Consider the following 20,199-nt stretch of genomic DNA (forward strand, 5'->3'; position numbering starts at 1 on the left):
ACCAGGATGGTCTCAATCTCTTGACCTCATGATCTGCCAGCCTCAACCTCTCAAAGTGCTGGGATTACAGGCATGAGCCACTGCACCTGGCCTAGAGCCATATAGATATATAGATAGATATAGATATAGATATAGATATAGATATAGATATAGATATAGATATAGATATTTTTGAGACAGTCTTGCTCTGTTGCCAGGCACCAGGCTGGAGTGCAGTGGTGAGATCTCAGCTCACTGCAACCTCCACCTCCCAGTTTCAAGCAATTCTCCTGCCTCAGCCTCCTGAGTAGCTGGGACCACAGGTGTGCGCCACCACACCCAGCTAATTTTTGTATATTTTAGTAGAAATGGGGTTTCACCATGGTCTCAATCTCTTGACCTCATGAACCGTCCGCCTCGGCCTCCCAAAGTGCTGGATTACGGGTGTGAGCCACCTTGCTGGGCCAGAGCCATATTTTTTTACATCCTGGCATGCATTTGGAGTTTGCCCAGATGAAACGAGAGAATAAGTTTCTGAAGTAAGTTACATCAGCAAATTCAACTAATTAAATAAGCTAGTTTTCACCTCTTATACTATTTGATAAAACTGTAGTCCAAAAGCTATCAATAGAGGCTGCACAGTAGAATCACCTGAATGGAACTCTTTATAAATCTTGATTCTCAGGCCATACTACAAACCTATTAAATCAGAAATTTTGAGGTGCACCTTGGCAGCAGTAAGGTTTAAAGTTCCTCAAGTGGTTCCAAAGAGCAACTAAGGTCATAGTCATTGTTATTGGTGGTTAAAGTTTCAAGTCTTGGCCTTTTTCCTCTCACATTCTTAATTTCTGAAATCAAGAAGACTCTGGTTGGTTCAACTGAAAGGAGAAGAAACAGGAATAAGCCTAGGACTGCTCAAGCAAGGGCAGATGCCCCTGCCTGGCTTCAACAGGCAAAAGCAGGTATGACCTTTCACAAGGTTCTTCATTTCCATTCCTACAAACATCCTACCTAGAGGAGAATGACTGCCAAAAGTCATCCTACAGTGACAGAGTTCATTCTCAGGGGATTAATGAAGCAGCCAGGCCTCCAGCTCTTTCACTCCCTCCTCTTCCTCGACAGCCACATGGTCACCATGGTGGGCAACCGGCCACGGTCACTCTGACTTGTCTAAAGTCTCAGCTTCACATCCCATGTACTACTTCCTCAGCAGTCTGTCACTCTTAGATCTCTGCTACTCCTCCATTACTAGCCCTAAGATGCTGGTGAACTTTGTGTCAAAGTAGAATCTTATCTCCTACGCAGGGTACATGTCACAGTTCTACTTTTTCCTGGATTTTGTCATTGCTGAGTGTTACATGCTGATGATGAAAGCCTGTGACCACTGCATTGCCATCTGCTGCCCTTTACTTTGAGATGTCATAATTTCTCATGCCACCTGCTCCCTGCTCGTGGCTGTGGTCTATACCATGGGACTCGTTGGCTCCACAATAGAGACTGGCCTGATGTGAAAACTGCCCTATTGTGAGCTCCTCACCAGTCACTACTTCTGTGACATCTTCCCTCTCATGAAGCTCTCCTGATCTAGCACCTATGATGTTGAGATGGCAGTCTTCTTTTTGGCTAGATTGAACCTCAGAATCATGAGCTTCATAGTTCTTGTTTCTCATACCTTTGTTTTCTCCAGCATCCTCCACATCAACACCACTGAGGGCAGGTCCAAAGTCTTCAGCAAGTGCAGCTTCCACCTTGCAGCTATGGTGGTGGTTCACAGATAGACTGCATTCATTTACTTAAAACCCTCCACAACCAGTTTCCTAGCCTAGGAGAATGTGACCTCTACGTTCCATACCACAGTGATCTTCATGCCGAATCCTCTAACCTACAGCCTGAGAAACAAGGAGTTAAAAGTTGCCATGAAGAAAACACTAAGGGGTAAGTTTTGTTGCAGATGTAATTATTTATCTTTAGTTGCTAATCAACCCAATGCGATGTCAATATAGGAAAGAAGCTCTCTGGAGATTTACAAAACCATGAGTGGCTTTCCTTTCAATTTTCTAGTAGTCATACTTCTAGCAATTTTCTCAGATGCATTCCAGCTGATCCTAAGAGTGCCCTCCAACATTCTTCTGCCTGTATCTCCATGTGAGAATCATTCTCATCTTAGAAACCATGTGAGCATACTGCTGTAATACAGCACTCATCTCCCACTGCTTCCTGTAAATTGAGGTAGAAGGAGACTTTCATGAGAAGTGCAGAAGATTTCTTCCCTTTCTGCATTCAGAAAGCATACTCCTGGGAGTCCAGAAGAAAATTACTTTTTCTGAGTTCTCTCTCTTCCCTGTTTCTGTCCAGATGTTCTTTAGATATACTGACCCCAGCCACCCACTCCAGCCCTTCACCTTAATTGGTCCTTCCTCTTCCTTCTTAGCTTCCCTTCCCTATTTCCTGATCTCCTATCATCAATTATCTCATTCCTGCTCAGTATCTTCTAGGTTGTCCCTTCAAAAAATTCCTTTAGTGATGTTAAATGAAATTTTATCCCCATATGGAAAAATATAAATAAGATCATTGATTCTTGAATATCAAGCTAGACCACTTGTTAAAATATCTGTTTGACTTTAATGTGAAACTCTTTAGTCAAATGTCTTCTGATAGTTAATCTGAAATATCACAGGACATTTGACTAACAATTTACAACTGATAAATAGCAAGACATTTTACAACTATTTATGGTAAGAGTTTTGCATAAATTGATGTCATTATAATTTGTATAGCTCAAAAGAAAAGTTAATTCTAAAAGGAGTGTTGTTGTATTGCTCTTTAGGACGTTAACCACTCACATATCTAACAAGCAATTTTTCAGCATGATTTTTCTAACTACGTGCATGTATGTGTTTGACTTTGTAGATGCATATACAAAATCTTATAAGTATGTCTCCATACCTTAAATGTTCTTAGAACTAGCTTCTTTGTCTTCCTGGTGGCTGCCTCATTAATAAATAAAATATAATTTTGACATGTGCTAGTAATAAATAAATATATAAGAGTTGAGCTTTTTAAAATTGATATTAGTAATATGAACAGTTAATATGTATGGGATACTTAATTCAAGTGAGATCATATACTGTTTATATGCCCTATCTCATTTAATTCTTAATAAAATAGATTCTGTCATTAACTAATTTTACAAATGAGGAGACTAAAATTTATGGAGATTGGTAATTTTTTAGCATTTACAGAAGTGATAGCCCCAGGAAGCAAATCCAAACTGTCTTACTCCAGTAACTAAATTCTTAGCCAATTGGTAATCCATTTTCTCTGAGCTTGTTGGTTTTGCCATAAACATGTACTTCAAATTTCAACAGCTCCTTAAAAGTAACTTCTTCAAATCTCTTTCTTCCACTGTCTGCCCACAACTTCCTCATTTTAGAAATAGTTTCTTCCATATGATCAGGGCAGGAATACACTTCACTACAAAATCTTGTGTCCTCCATAAATAACTGTCTTCCTGCTCCTGAGGCTGTATTTCTACATACTTCTGCCTACTCTATCATCCTGACCCACTAACCCTAAATAAAATCTACAGGTTGACACTGGTATGGCCCACATATAAAGCAAGGGTTGACCCTTGTACTATACTCTATATTTTTAAAACAATTCATGCCACATTTTAATCAATCTTCACAATCCTGGAAGAGTGTATTATTTTTCTATTTTACAGAAAAGGAAGCTGGGTCATATGTAACTTCTTTAACTCTAGTAGAGATCTTTTGCCTTTAAATTTTAAAGTTCATCATCTTTTCAATATTCTACCTGGCCACGTCTCTCTTAACTTTTCCAGAAGACTTATGGGTATAAAAGAAAATGCTAACAATGATATTGAAACATTTTGGAAAAAGATTGGAATCATGGAAATAAAGTTTGTACCAAATGCAAGGCAGTTTGGAGGAGTCAATCAGGGCCCAGAGCTAAACATCCCTGGGACAAAGAGTACTATAAAGGGAAGCAATCCTAGCTGAATCTTGTGTCTCCAATTTCACCTCCAAAAAATAAAATGAAGGCCTTCAATGCATTTTTAAAAATTCAAACCAAATTCCACACCCATTTCAGTTAAACGGGTGGCCTGGCCCCAAAGCACTCCCCTTCCCCACCACCTCCCACACCTCAGTAATGAGAGGGCAGCATAAAACCACAGGGCTCCACCAACTCAGGGCCAGCCCAAGGAGAGCACCCTGGCACCAGTCCCCAGTGAAGTCCAGCGTCTGCATCCTCCTCCAGTGACCCACTCAAGAGCAAACCTCCCTACCATTATCAGTGATCTGGCCCACAGCCTGGCAAGTTACAGTAGCCCCTGCCTACCCATGGCTTTGCTTTCGATTACCCATGGTCAGCCATGGTCAGAAAATAGGTGAGTCCAACACAAGATAATTTGAGACAAAGAGACATTCATATAGCTTTTATTATAGCTATTGTTATCATCGTTCTATTTTATTATTAGTTGTTACTATTGTTAGTCTCTTACTGTGCCTAATTTACAAATTAAACTTTATTATACGTATGTATGCATGGAAAAAAAACTGTTCATGGTTTCAGGCATGAAGTTTGGGAAGGTATCCTCTGCTGATAAGGGAGGACTGCTGTATTTGGAGAATTGTCTCGTGCTCTTAGCACTGATCCTCCCAAGACTGGAATTGCAAACATTCTCTCCCCAGAGTCAGCTGCCTAAAGCTGTTGCATCCTCACTCTGCCTATCCTGGGTTTCCAAATTACTGGCTCTGCGCAACCCACACTCAGCAATATCATGTTCCTTACACGTGCAATTGCAGAGCACACACTCCCAGGTGGCCTAGTGCCTCACCACACAGGCACCACCTCCAGGGGCTGAGCCAGGAGGAGCCCCTGGATCTGACAGTCATGTTCATAGCAGCCGGCTTCCTCTTGTTGCTGATGCTCCGATGTCCCTAGTGAGTTGCTGCCATGGTCCACTTTTGAATTGTAACCCACAGTTTGAAAAATCTTTGTCTGAAACATGTATTTTGGATACCAAAAAAAAGAAGGGAACAAAAAAAAAAAAAAGCTGTGAGAAAGATAACTTGAATTGTGATCGTCTCCATAACATTCAATGAAAGACTTAGAAATAAGCTATTTTTATCTTCAGTTTTGTCTTTTATTACTTTGAAAAATAACGTTTTAAATCATATACGTCTTGGCATTTGAAGCACAATCATCTTTTCAGGGCCAAGAGCTTCAAAATAGTGAGGCACTATTCTCTCTGAGCGACTTTCTCTTCCTCACCTCCGAAGCTCTAATGGCACATGATTGGTGCCCAGCACTGCCTGGCACATAGTATGTGCTGGATAAATGTTGCTTGTTTCTTCTCTACTTTCCTTTCCATCTCTTTATAGACCCCATCCCAACCACTAATACATGTATAATTTGGAGCTCTCAACTTGGTCATTCACTACAAAATCCTTATTACAGAGAATGTGGTGGAGCACAGATAATTCTCAGAGCAGTGAAACTACTCTGTATGATACTATAATGGTGGATACAAGTCATCATACATTTGTCCAAACCCACAAAATGTACTACAGACAGTAAGTCCTGTTGCAAATTACAGATTCTGGGTGATGATGTGGCTGGTGCAGCTTCATCAATTGTGACAAACGTACCACTCTGCCAGGGAATGATGATAGTCGGGGAGGCTGTGCATGTGTTGAGGTAGGGGGTATGTGGGAATTCTCTGTACTTCCCTCTCAATTTAGCTGTGACCTAAAACTGCTCTGAAAAAACAAACTCTTAAAAAAGAGAGAGAAAAAAAAATGTGGAAACAGCAGCGAGCTGGGAGACCTGGCCCTCTTTTTCCTTGTGATGTGATTTGAGTGCTAAATTATCCATGGAGGGAGCCCCAACCTCATGTCACCTGTTTTTCCACCACAAAATGAGAATGCATCAGCTCCTGTAATTTTTCCTTGTGGGAAATGATGATGGGAAGCCAATGCCAAAGGCTTTCTTCCTGCTCCTGCTCCTTTCCTTCGAGACCACCCCAGCCTGCATCTACGCTCAAAATCCAGGCTGTAAATTCTCTCAAAGATGTCATCTATCTCAGGGTAGACATCAACATCAAAACCACCAGAGCCTGATGCCAAAATGCAGGTTAGCTGACGCCACCCACGGCTGCCCCGTCTGGTACAGTAGCTGTGTAGAAGGAGAAAAACTAACAGAGCAGAATCCAGAGTCAGTGCATTTGGCTGGCCTGGGGCAGATGGCAGAGGGCTGTTCCCATTCCTTCTATGGCTCAGCATGGCCCCTCCAGAAAACCTGGGCATAGGAGGTGGCAGACAGTGTCTGCCAGATGCAAAAGTTTCAAAAGAGATGAAGCGTGGTCCCCAGAAAATTCCTTATTGGTTGTGTCCCAGCTCTCATTCTCCATTCCTGCAAAGCACTGACTGAAAAGAGTGTTCTGTTCCAGAACTTCTATCAGGAGTTCTTTCCCAGTAACTTTAGTAACAGGCGGGCTGCCTTCATTGTCATCCCATGTAGGAACTTCCCAGGGACCACAAACATGATAAGACTGCCCAAGACAAGATAAGTTCCAGTCTGCCTCCTTAGATCAGTAGTCTTCTGTCTCAAGATTCTCCTGCCGTTGGATAAACAGCAACTGCACATAGCATCCTCTGCTTCATTTGTGTTTCTTTTCTTCGTGTTGGAATCTTTCTTCAGATGCTCAATGATCCCTAAATGTTTTCTCAAAACTAAAAATATTCTGAGTTTTCTCTAATTTCTCCTTCTGCGAAATGACTAGAGGCATTGATAGCCACTCAGTGGGCTTGGGCCATGCGTGGAAACTAGACGATGTCACTCATCGTGGTTCACGTGGGCTATTTTTTGGAGGAACAGCAATTTCAGTATCTCTAGGTCTTTCCCTTTAGGCTGGTAAGTCTCCCCAGAAAGGAGACCATGGTCTTTTAGTTTATGGGGTGGAGAGACAGAGGCCTTAATAATGATGCTAGCAATGTTAAGAGAGTTCAGTGATTAACTCCAAGAATTTCACATGATCCCTGTCTTTTCAGCTCAGTCCCCTTACCCTTAGCTGTGCCTTGTGTCCAGAGTCCAGGGCTCCTCTGGTTCAAATTCCCCACAGAGTAAATATTAAGACTTCTGCCAGGCTTATAACAGATTAAAAACTATAACTGACTAGTAAGTTGTGATTATAACAAGGGAAGATCCAGGCAATAATTAGTCCTCTTGTTCTCAGAGAAATTAAAATGATACAGCAATATCATTCAGTGCAAAAAATATAGGCTTTAAGGCCAGTCCAAGCTGCCGCGAGCTCTAACTCCCTCGTTTACTGTGAGGAACAATGAACCGTGCTAAGCAGTAGAATTTCTTTCTTTTTTTTTTTCTTTTTTTTTTTTTTTTTGAGATGGAGTCTTGTTCTGCCACTAGGCTGGAGTACAATGGCACCATCTCGGCTCACTGCAACCTCTGCCTCCCAGGTTCAAGCAATTATCTTTGCCTCAGCCTCCCTAGTAGCTGGGATTACAGGCAGCCTCTACCACACCTAGCTAATTTTTTGTATTTTTAGTAGAGATGGGGTTTCACTATGTTGGCCAGGCTGGTCTCGAACTCCTGACCTCAGGGGATCCACCTGCCTCAGCCTCCCAAAGTGCTGGGATTACAGGCGTGAGCCACCGCACCCAGCTTGGTAGTAGGATTTTTTATGCAAAGTCAAAGGCATTGGCAGTGTCAGTCTCCCAAGGGAGACACAGGCTCCAAAACAAACGCCAACACTGAGAAAAACAGCCCTACATAGATTGAGGAGGGAAGAGTCAGCCTCCCTCTGTACCCGGACTTTGAGGCAGACATATTCAAGTGAGACTTTAAATATCGATTCCATGTAATGGAAGCAGCCACCATAGAACCCAGCCTCAGCCACTTGGGTGCTTCCACTCAGAGCCATGTCTCTGAAGAAATGCAGAGTTCATAATGGAGAAGGCAGAGGCAACATGTTCCAACAACAGCTCTGGAGTGTGCTGAGATTTGGGGGTGGGGCTGCTGCCAGCAGTGCTCAGCTGCCTGTGGAGGTGGTGTTGGTTGTGCCCGTCAGCAGCCTCACAGTTTCTGCGGTGTGACTTGGCTGTGTTTCCAGCTGTCTGCCTTCTGAATCCTGCCTGTTCTCAAACCTGGTTCTTTCCAATAGCCCATTTCCTTCCAATAATCTCCCCTCTTGCTCAAGTTAACAAGTGTCAGATACAGTTGTTTCCACCTCAGAACCCTGACTGGTTATAGTGGAAGCTAGCCTGGCACAGGGCTGAGGAAGAGGTGGGAGGAGGTCAGCGTCCAGGCTGTGCAGCAGCTCTCTCATCATACCTACGTAAACCCCACACATCAGCACCTTAGTGACAGGGTGACAGATCCTCTTCTTGCTTCCCACACAAAAAAACAACTGTGCTCTATTTGGATGTATTTGAACCTTCCAGGTTGCTTTTGATAGTGTTTGAGGGAGAAAAAAAAAAATAGATAAAAAGATCAGATTCTGGAGACCACCATTCTTTATCTGCTTACACCTGAAATTATTTGTGGGATTCTTAAGCCCTTTATGACTGTAAGATATACATACATACATTCCTGCATGCTAGATTGTATGTAATGCAGGAATAAAATGTAGGAACAAAATAGGTAAAATGCAGAATTTCAAGTGTCCCAGTCAATGTGTATCCAGATCAAGATACAGAATATTTCCAACACATCAGAAGATTCCTTCATCTCCTTCCCAGTCAATATCATTTTCTATATTCTATCACGTACGATTACTTTTCTCTGTCCTTGAACTTTATACAAATGGAGTCATTTAATACATATCTTTTCATGCCTGATTCATTATGTCTGTGAGCGTCATCCGTGTTGGGTGCTGTAGTAGATCATTCTTCCTTATTGCTGCACCTACACTAAGTATAAACATGTAATTTATTTATTAATCTTCTATTGATAACAACGGGTATTTCTTAAAAGAGCAAGTATTTTCCCTTTTATAAGGGAAAAGAGCTAATGCATGCTTGGTTTAATACCTAGGTGATGGATTAATAGGTGCAGCAAACCACCATGGCACACATTTACCTATGTAACAAACCTGCACATCTAGCACATGTACCACAGAACTTCAAAATAAAATAAAAAGACTAAGTCAGACTTTGATGCTTTCATGATGGTAGAATAAACATAAACAGAGTTCATTTGCTACACAGATGTAATATATGGAATATATGTATCAACTGAACATTTTCTGGGCAGTTTTGTAAAATAATGGTCATCAGTTAATCCACCAAACTTGTTAATACTTATTAAATCTAATGACATAATTATTAATTTAGTGTTTAACTAACATGAATATAGCTGGCATTTAGATCTTAAATGATGTATGTTATAACAAAGATCTATTTTACATAGGCTATGTTTTACAGGTTAATGTCTGTTGAGGTGCGTTATGCAATCAATACAGGAAGTAGTTTATTGTCCATTTTATAAAATTGGGGATGTGATTTTAATTCTAAAATAATTATTGCTTATTGTATATGATGTATCTTTTTGCTTTTGTGACAGATCATTGATCATATTTTTATTTGATACTAAATTTTCTCTCAAACACCATGTGTCATTATAGCATTATGACTGTAGAAATAGAGTCAGGTTTATGTTATGCTGGGAACATACTGCTCTGAGTCCTGAATGATAAGGAGAAGCCAACAAGTAGAGGAGAGGACAGGCCATTCAGGCAGAGGAATGACCAGAGTCCCAAACCCTGCACACTTGAGGAAAAGCAAATGATATTAGGAGATGAATCACTGAGTATATAAAAAGGAGGATAGAATATTTTGGGGCGAGGAATGGTAACAGGGACAATCAGTCTCCATTCAGCACTCTGAGGGGAGAACTAATGGAGAAATAAGATACAGCAGTCAGACGAAGATCAAAAGATGAGCTTTTAATGTGGATAAAGTTGATTGGAAGGCAGAGCTTGGATCTGCAACCACAGTAGAATTCTCTAATGCCTTCTAAAGCCACAGAGTAATTTTACAAACCCAGCTACAATCACTTCCCTACAAATTGGGCGAGGGCACATCACATAATCAGTTTGGTCTCTCAGTCCCAGCAGTCAGACGCATAACAACCCCTTTAGAAAGAGTAAGGAAGGAAATGTGAGCAAGAAAGAATTATTTTCATTTTATGCTCCCCTAGAGCATGGAAAAATAGATTTTAAGTCAAAGAGAAATGGAATCATTCAAAACCATATAAACCAAAGATCAGCCTCTTCACAGGATTTATTTGCACAAAGTCATATTTCCACTTACGGACCAACATAGAAACATGTATCTCACATATGTGCATAGCCACAGGTAAAAACTTATTCCCAGCATTCCATAAATATAACTTAATCTCCTTGTATTTGAGTGTAAAATATTTAATTTTTTACAGCCCCAAAGAAGTAAATAGAAAGTTTAAAAGCATAGCTTCTCCTCAAAGTATTTTCCTGTAGTAGTCAGCGATATGCACAGCGATCTGGGAGCTCAGGATATTTGGGTATAATTATTTTAGATAACTAAACAAAATGCTTCTCAAATCAAAAGCACTTCGGAGACATCCTGCCCTATTTGAGATGTCTCTGCGAGCTGTATTAGGAGCCTGCTTGCGCCGTAGATAACTTTGAGAAAGAGAAACACTACTCAGAAGCAATTCACCAGCATTCCAACTTACAATGAGATTCCCGAATTCAGAGCATGGACAAGAAACTCTACTCCACTATTCTCTTTATGAGCAAGCAGAGAAGAGAGATGTGTAACTGTCAATCATAATCTTCATCTTTCCTTTGTGCCTCTGTCCTACAGCCTGGTAAAGTAGGTGAGTATACCCACACTGGCTTGGAAAATTCATCTTTCAGTTCGCCAGCTCAGTTCTCTGGTGCAGAATCTAAAGAACAGAATAAACCCATATGGTTTACGGTATTGTCAGTGGGATGTAGGAAAATCACAGGGTTAATGCAGGGCTAGTAAAGGAGGCACCATTATGACGTGTGGGCTGAAGTGGACAAGGAGAGAGCAGTGTGGGAGGGCCACTTGGCATGAATGCGACTCCTGGTGGATGACTGCAGTCCACAGTACTCCCACAGGAAGAGGCCCCAGAGGAATAAATATCCTGCCTTGCTCTTTTCTTTCCTTGCATTGTTCACTAAGACAAAGGGCAAGAAAGTCTGTTAATGCAGTTCAGATCGACCAGACTCCCAGAGGACAGTGCAGGATGGATACGTGCAGAGAATGCATTTGAAGGTTGAACAGAGGACAGTCAGCATAGTCGGAAACACAACCCTACAAATGAGGCCCAAATGGATAGGACAAGTAAAATGATAAAATGTAGGCCACTCAACTATCTCAGGCATATGGAACAGGAGGCCGGGAGCAGCAAAAAGACATCCAAGTCCTCTGGAGGGTGGGATCTGTTGAAAACTGCCAGTTTTCGTCAGTAATGGAACAGGGCCAGGGTAAGTGGGACAGAGTCAGTGGTTGCAGCTCTAAATGTCTGGGAAGAGCAAAGACGGAGGAAGCAAGGATATCACTAACAGCAAAACAGGCCTCTTTTCCATTATAAAGGAGAATAATTGATTCCAATGGGCAAAACCAAAACTTTACCCAACAAATATAAACTAAAAATATAGATAAGTACACCGAAAAAAGGAAAAGCTCAAGCAACAAATAACAATTCAAATGCAATGCAGTTTGGATTTGGGGAGGTGGGTTTCACTAACATCACAGCAACAACCTAAAAAAGACTGCCAGTTGGGAGCTGTACCATGTCCTTTCAGTGTTCCTCCTATGCCCCCTCACATTCCTTTATCAATTTTTTGTTTGTTTGTTTTTTGAAACAGGCTAATTTCTGACTGTGTACTTCCCATTTAGACCTGAGTCCCTTTAGGAAAAGATCCTTCTCATTCAGATAAAGAAGACAGAGGGGTAGATGTAGAATGAACTCACAAGAACAGAGAGCAACCACTGTGGAGAAAATGGGCCATTCACCTATATTTTGAAATGCTATCTGTTCTCTTTAAATGTGTTTAAATTCATGGATTTAGGAAATCAAACATGGCCTTGTAAATAAATAATTTTCTCAACCTCCTGGAATCTTCATTCTTTCCCTAAGTAATAGTTATTAAGCATCTACTGCCAGTCACTCTTCCAAGCAATGTTGAGGTAACCAAACCCTCAGTGAATTTATATTCTTCATCTATGTATCTATACTTTCACCAATACCACATTGTCTTAAATAATATAGCTTCATTGTAAGTCTTGGAATCAAGTGGTATCAGTCTTCTGACTTTATTATTCTTCAGAACTGTGTTGGCTGAAGTTTTGTCCCTTTTCATATAACTTTTTGAATCAGCTTGCTGATATAAATAAAATAACTTGCTGGGATTTTTATTGTGATTGCATTGAGTCTATAAATCAAGTTGGAAGGAACTTAAGTCTTAGTAAGGTTGAGTCTTTCTATTCATGATCATAAAATAGGTCTTTATTTGTATAGATCTTTCATTTGTTTCATCAGTGTTTCATAGTTTCCCTCATATAGATTTTGTACATATTTTGTGTTTTTAATTTCAAATGCCATTTATCCATTGCTGGTATATGTAAAAGCAATTAACTATTTATATATTTTTTATTTTTATAGTAACATTGTCTCCTGAAACTCGTTATAATTTTTTATCAGTTCCATGGGTTTTTGATGTTCATTCTTTGCGATTTTCAACCCAGACATTTATGTCAGCTGAAAACAAAGTTTTATTTCTTCCTTCCCAGTCTGTATACTGTTTACATCCTTTTCTTTATTATTATATTAGCTAGGACTTCCAATACCATATTAAATGGGAGTGGTGAGAAGCAGCATCCTGTCTTTGTTCTGATCTTCTGAAGAAAGCACCTAGTTTCTCACCAACAAATATGATGCTATCAGTAAGGTTTTTTTGTATACGTTCTTTATCAGATACAAAAGTTCCTCTTTATTTGTAGTTTTTTAGGAAGTTCTTTCATGAATGGGTTTGGGATTTTCTCAAGTGTTTTTTGTGTATCTATTGATAGGATCTTGTCTTTTTTTTTCTTTAAACTTCTCTAATCTTAATAAAGCATTTTATATTATTCTATCTTTTTCTCCTTTGTTAACAGATCAATTATATTTTTTAAAACAAATTTTAGTTGGTACACTAAAGTTTGCAGCATGAATTTACAACTAATATAAGTCTACTTTCAAATAACACAGTGTCATTTCCTGGGTAGTACAGGTGCTTTATAACAGAGTATTCCCAATCCCTCCCTTCCATCCCTCATAACATTGCTGTCATTTATGCCATCTATTCATAAGCTATGGTTACCCAATATGTTGGTGCTATTATGATTTTAGCAATCACTTCTCTGTTAGATTAATTAAGACTAAGAAAAACAAAGGAGTTTATTGAACTTTCACTTATTCCTCCTCTAATGACTTCCCTTTTTTATGTAAATTTTAGTTTCTGACCTATATCTTCTTTCTGAAGAACTCCTTTCTTGTATGGCAGGTCTACTGGCAACAAATTCTCTCAGCTTTTGTTTGTTCAAAGAGGTTTCTACCTAACTCTCCATTACTTTTGAAGGATAATTTCACCTAGATACAAAATTCTAGGTTGGTGAATTGTTGTTGCTGCTACTGTTGTTTTTCCAACACTTTAAATGTTACTCCACTCTCTTCTTGCTTGCATGGTTTCTGAATAAAAATCTAATGCATTTCTTATCCTTATTCTTTTATAGATAAGATCATATAAGCAACACAGGTATTTTTCCTCTGGCTTCTTTCAAGATTTTTTTTTATTGTCAGGCTTTCTGCTATATGAATATGGTATGGCTCGGTGTAAACATTTTCTCTCTTGTTACTGTTTAGTGAGGTTCTTAGATCTACAGTTTGGTATCATTCATTTTGGAAAATTCTCAGCCATTATTATTTTAAATATATCTTCTGGTTTTTTTCTTTTTTTCTCTCTTCTAGTATTTTTATTATGCATATGTCATGCTTTGTATAATTGTTCCACAATTCTTGCATATTCTCTTCCTTTTTGTTGTTGTTGTTCTAGTTTCTCTTGACATTTCTGTTTGGGAAATGTCTGTTAACATATCTTTAGGACCACTGATTCTTTCCCCTACCACACCCAGTCTACTTACGAATCCATCAAAGGCATTTTTCATTTCTCTTACAGTGGCTTTGGTGTTTTCAGTATTTCCTTTTGATTCTTTCTTAGAGTTTCCATCTCTCTGCTTACATTGCCCATCTGTTCTTGCTAGATGTCTGCTATTTTCATTAGAGCTGTGGGCATATTAATCACAGCTACTTTAAATTCCCAGTCTGATAATTCCAACATCCTCCCTTATATCTTAGTATGGTTGCTTGTTTTGTCTGTTTACTGTTTGCTGTAGCTGTAGGTGTCTAAAGCTTTAATTTTCTCTAATGCCATTTGGTCTTTCCCTGTTGTCTCAGGATTTCCCTAATAGAGTCCGAGCTGTGCTCTAAACTCCTGTTTTTATACAGGAGATTAACTGATGTGACAGTAAAGTGTGGGCGGGAGACAAAACGTTCTCTATTGCTATGATTAAGTCTCAGCCTTTTAGTTGGCCTATTACCTAGGGTTGTGAACTTCACAAGTGCTTCTCAGTGCTTTCTACTTCTTAGGTGAGGCAGAAAGACTAGAGGGAATGGGAGGGGACTGAAGCTGGGAATATCACTTCCCCAATATTGTGTAGACAATATTGTGTTTTCTGGGAGGTCAAGTGAGAACAAAAAGCTCTGAGTGTATTTCGAAATGGTTCCTTCTCCCCTCTCCCTGTCCGATATTGGGGGAAATAGTCTCTGATCTTCACCATGAAAACTTCGAGGGGCTCCTGAGGATAAAGCTCCCAACAGTGTGGGGACCCCCCAGCAAGACTGGGTTCCCAGGAGTTTTTACCTTTCAAACTGGTCCACACTCAGGCTCCACTAATTAATTCATCATCAACTACCTCTCAAGTACTCTGTGTTCATATAGACATACACACACATGCATACTAACTCCAGTAGCTTCTGCTCTGGATAAGCTGTTATTCTCTTCTCACTTCTTTCTCCAGTTTTCAGGGAGTCCGTTTGTTCTGTGACCTCAATTCTCTGATGGCTCTAAGAAGAGTAGTTGATTTTCAGTTTGTTTAGCTTTTTACTTGTGAGGATAAGAGTTATAACTTCTAAACTCTTTACCTCATTGAGCTCAAACCATCTCTTGTTTTTAAAAATAAATATATAAGTTAATACATAAATGTTTGTTGAATTGAAAATGTTTGCCATTCTGGCATCTTAAGCGCTCAATGTCTTGTCCTCCAGGACAGCAACAATCAAAGATACAGGTGATCAAATCATGGGGTGGAGATGGAAAATCAGAAGAAAGCAAAATGTTGCCAGAGCTGAAATTACCATGAGTTGGCTGCGTTTCCCCCTTTTTTCTCCTCTGTCCTCTTCTGTCCTGTTCATTCTCTAACCCATCCCTCTTCTGTGTTTGATTTCTCTTCTTGTTGCCTAATGATGTCCTCTGCTCCCTCCTCTTTAAATCATTTCCACTGGAAGATACGTCCCTAAATCCCCTTTTATTAAATTTCAAAACAAATAAGGGTCCCTAGATATAGAAATATGTAGGTAGATAGAAGATACAGAGATATGCTTGTGTATGCCTATTATATTTCTTTCAATAGTTGCATCTGGGAGGAAGAACGTAAGCATAGGTGAACTGATGTGAAAAGAAGTCTTGTTTCTACTGTATGCATGTTTGTACTGTTTAATTTTTCACCATTACATGTATTCTCAAGAAAAATATATCCCTTCTTAAATGGAAGCTGCTAATCACCCACCCATAATCCAATTACTGCCATCTGCAGAAGAAAACAAGTGCTACAGCAAACATCTTATTCGACAGTGAAAGCCTTAAGGCCTTTATCGTAAGGTCAGAAACAAGACAGGGATATCCGTTCTTATCTCTATTCATCATTGTGTTGGAATTCTTAGACAGGGCAATGAAAAAAATAAAATAAATAAAAGGTATAAAGATCATTAAGAATCAAACCTGTCTTTATTTGCAGATTCAAGAATATATACAGAAAAAAATGAAGTATAAATTCTTATTTTCTCTTTTGTCAAGTTTAGTAGCAATTAGAATTCATAAATGATAGGGACATAGATGAACCTGGAAACCATCATTCTCAGCAAACTGACACAGCACAGAAAACCAAACACCGCATGTTCTCACTCATAGGCGGGTATTGAACAATGAGAACATATGGACATAGGGAGGGGAGCGTCATACACTGGGGTCTCTTGGGGGGAAATAGGAGAGAGACAGTGGGGGGTGGGGAGTTGGGGAGGGATAGCATGGGGAGAAATGCCAGATATAGGTGATGGGGAGGAAGGCAGCAAACCACATTGCCATGTATGTACCTATGCAACAATCTTGCATGCTCTTCACATGTACCCCAAAACCTGAAATGCAATAAAATATATATTTTTTAAAAATACAAAGAAAATAAATAAATAAAAGAATTCATAAATGACATAACAAAGTTGCTAGATACAAATTCAATGTACAAAAAACAATTGTGTTACTACATACTACTAATAAACAATTGAAAAATAAATTTTAAAAAGTTATTGAAAATAAAGTAAAAGGTAGGAAAGGATGAAATTTCACTTCAAAACAAGACTAGCATGTCGGTTTTTCTCATTATTATTCACTATTATAATGTAGAATACAGCATTTTGGCTCCAAGTCAACTTCTCTCTAATTAGTTCCACTAAATTATTGTCACCTGATCTTCAAATACACACACACAAGTACAGCCAATACAATTTAGGGAGGAGAGAGTTCTTTTCAAAATGATGCTGATGCAATATAGTATCTTTATGAAAGATATAAAGCTACCTCATACATACATAACTGATTTAAAATTGATCTAACATTTAAATATTAAAGGAAAAACCATGAAGCTTTCAAAGTAAACCTGAGAATGACTTTGTGACTATGCAGTAGGAAAAATTAAACAGAACAAAGCACGAACAGTAAAAGAAGTGGATAAATGAACTTTCTTAAAATTTAAATGTCATTCTCAAAGGACATAACGGGTGGTCATGTGAATGGGCAAGCCAGAAACTGAGTAAAGATAAGTGCAATGTGTGTGTCTGAAAAAGCACTCATATCCAGAATATACTTTTTAAAAAACTAAAATCAGTCAGAAAAAGACTAAAAACACTATTTTTAAGTGGCCAAACAACTTGAACAGTTATCTCATGAATGGTGATGTCCAAATAGCTAATGAACATGTAAAAAGTGTCCAACAAGGCTGGGTGTGGCGACTCATACCTGTAAATCCAACACGTTGGGATGCCAAGATGAGAGGATCACTTGAGCCCAGCAATTTGAGAACAGCGTGGGCAACACAGTGAGACCTCATCTCTACAAAAAATAGAAAAATTGGCCAGGTGTGGTGGCATGTACCTGTAGTTCTAGCTGCTCAAGAGATTGAGACAGAAAGACAGCTTGAGCCCAGGAGTTCAAAGCTCCAGTGAGCCATGAGCACACCATTACACTCCAGCCTGACAACAGAGCAAGACCTTGTTTCTTTCAAAAAAAAAAAAAAAGAAAAAGAAAAAATGTCATGAGTTTGAGACCAGCCTGGCCAACATGGTGAAGCCCCATCTCTACTAAACATACAAAAATTAGCTGGGCATGGTGGCATGCACTTGTAATTCCAGCTACTCCAAAGACTGAGGAAGAAAAATTGCTTGAACCTGGGAGATGGAGGTTGCAGTGAGCAGAGATCGCGCCACTGCACTCCAGCCTGGGCAACAAAGCAAGACTCTGCTAAAAAAAAAAAAAAAAAAAAAAAAAAAAAAAAAAAAAAAAAAATCATTATTTATTAGGGAAATACTTAAAAGACTAAAGCAACATTGTACTACACACCCAACAGAGTAATTAAAATGAGAAATACTGAAAATAACAAGTGTTCATAAGGATGAAGAGTATCCTTTTCTGGAAATTGTTGATGGGAGTGCAAATCAGTTTAAATATTTTGGGAGACAATTTGATAGCATTTAGAAGCCTAAACATATGCCTATCTTGTGACCCACAAAATGTACATCTAGGTATATGCCCAAACAAAATAAGTGTATATTTCCAGCAAAATACAAGTTCAAGAATGTTTACAGCAGCTTTATCAATAATATACAGAAATTGAAAAGAAGGCAAACGTCCATAAAGAAGATAATTGATAAGTAAATTGCTCTACATTCATACAACGGAATATTAAAATAGCAGTAACCAAGAACAGTGAAATGGATGAATCCCACATGACTCTCTCTGTTAGGTGAAACATAAAAAAGTAAATGCCCTATTTAACGTGTATATGAAGCTGAAGCATGAGAAAAAAGAAACTGTGATGATAAAGTAAGAATAGTGGATATTTCCAGGAAGAGCATAGGGAGTAGTAATTACTGGGAAAGAGCAGCAGGAATACTCTTAAATGATAAAAATCTATATTTTCATTTGGGTGGAGGTATGTAATCATAGCCTTAAAGATGTGGAAAAAAAATCATTGAGCAGTTAATGTTTGTGCACTTCACTTCAAAAATTATGCTTCAATTTAAGAAGGGGGAGGGTGTTTTCATTGTACTGATTCTCCACCACTCCAATGCACCCTCAATCCATGTGTCTCAAATTTAATAATCATTCCTCTCCTTTAGCATCAAAACACAGTCCTCCCCTACACTTTCATTTCCTTAACTATATCCTGATTAAACTGAAACATTTTCAAAGGAAAAAAGCTAAACATTAATCCAAACGTTCCATTTTTCTAATAGAAGAGAACTTTCCTAAGTTTGTAAATTAAACTATTTTCCAGATAGTTCATATGCCATGACTTCTAAAAGAATTGTTACCATTAATAATGTGTTCAGACCAAAAACATTATTCTTCTGATACTTTATATAAAGTTGTCCTTACACTTATCCATTGCTGTGAATATATGACCTCTCCTGAGACCACCATCTCTTTCCTTTATGCCCTACTGTTATTAATAGAAGGTCACAGATATATGCAGTGTCTTTTTTTTATTGCATTTTAGGTTTTGGGGTACATGTGAAGAACATGCAAGATTGTTGCATAGGTACACACGTGGCAGTGTGATTTGCTGCCTTCCTCCCCTTCACCTATATCTGGCATTTCTCCCCATGCTCTCTCTCCCCAACTCCCCACCCCCTGCTATCCCTCTCCTATTTCCCCCCAACAGACCCCAGTGTGTAGTGCTCCCCTCCCTGTGTCCATGTGTTCTCATTGTTCAACACCCGCCTAGGAGTGAGAACATGCGGTGTTTGATTTTCTGTTCTTGTGTCAGTTTGCTGTGAATGATGGTTTCCAGGTTCATCCATGTCCCTACAAAGGATATGAACTCATCATTTTTGATGGCTGCATAATATTCCATGGTGTATATGTGCCACATTTTCCCTGTCCAGTCTATCATCAATGGGCATTTGGGTTGGTTCCAAATCTTTGCTGTTGTAAACGGTACTGCAATGAACATTAGTGTGCATGTGTCCTTATAGTAGAATGATTTATAATCCATTGGATATATATCCAGGAACGGAATTACTGGGACAAATGGAATTTCTATTTCTAGATCCTTGAGGAATCACCACACTGTCTTCCACAATGGCTGAACTAGTTTACACTCCTACCAACAGTGTAAAAGTGTTCCTATTTCTCCACATCCTCTCCAGCATCTGTTGTCTCCAGATTTTTTAATGATCGCCATTCTAACTGGCATGAGATGGTATCTCAATGTAGTTTTGATTTGCATTTTTCTAATGACCAGTGATGATGAGCATTTTTTCATATGTTTGTTGGCCTCATGTAAATTCTAACCATCAACAGAGATTATTACAAACAACTCTATGCTCATAAACGTAAACCTGGAAGAAATTGATAAATTCCTGGACACTTGCCTCCTCCCAAACCTAAAACAGGAAGAAGTCAAAACCCTGAATAGACCAATAATAAGGGCTGAAGTTGAGGCAGCAATTAAGAGCCTACTACCCAAAAAAAGCCCAGGTCCAGATGGGTTCACAGCTGAATTCTGCCAGACA

The 20,199-nt window shown here is 39.1% G+C and overlaps 1 pseudogene; it reads left to right on the plus strand.

The window, feature by feature from the left end:
* Positions 1–991: 991 nt before the first annotated feature.
* Positions 992–11,019, plus strand: LOC120364545 (olfactory receptor 8A1-like; annotated as a pseudogene).
* The last annotated feature ends 9,180 nt before the right edge of the window (positions 11,020–20,199 follow it).

Source organism: Saimiri boliviensis, chromosome 6 (assembly GCF_048565385.1).
Source record: "Saimiri boliviensis isolate mSaiBol1 chromosome 6, mSaiBol1.pri, whole genome shotgun sequence".
NCBI lineage: Eukaryota > Metazoa > Chordata > Mammalia > Primates > Cebidae > Saimiri > Saimiri boliviensis.